Here is a 400-nt window from a genome sequence, read left to right as displayed (position 1 = left end):
AAGGTTAGCGGTCAGTATCGTACAGACTTCCGTATCTTTTACGATCCCAATAGTTATGGGGATTTCGCGATACCAGGCACTATCGGATAATTTGACGCCAAGTTTTTTTACGGTGACAAACACTTCTTTTAACAGCAAATTTTCCCATTAAGATAGGCTGTATGAGCTCATATATCTCATCTTGTTAATTTTACACGCTTTATATTAGCTTCACTTGTAACTATGTATGTAAAAAAATCTTGGAATCTTAATTTGACCCACTTCTCGGTTTTCGATTAGGATGAAATTTTGCACACGCTCTGAGTTCTGATGATAATACATGACTAGCTAAGAAACGTCATTACAAATCCAATATGGCGGCCTCCCCAATCATTCTAACTATGTAGGGAAGACAAATCTT

Source organism: Bicyclus anynana, chromosome 6 (assembly GCF_947172395.1).
Source record: "Bicyclus anynana chromosome 6, ilBicAnyn1.1, whole genome shotgun sequence".
Classification (NCBI taxonomy): Eukaryota; Metazoa; Arthropoda; class Insecta; order Lepidoptera; family Nymphalidae; genus Bicyclus; species Bicyclus anynana.
This window is presented reverse-complemented; position numbering follows the sequence as displayed.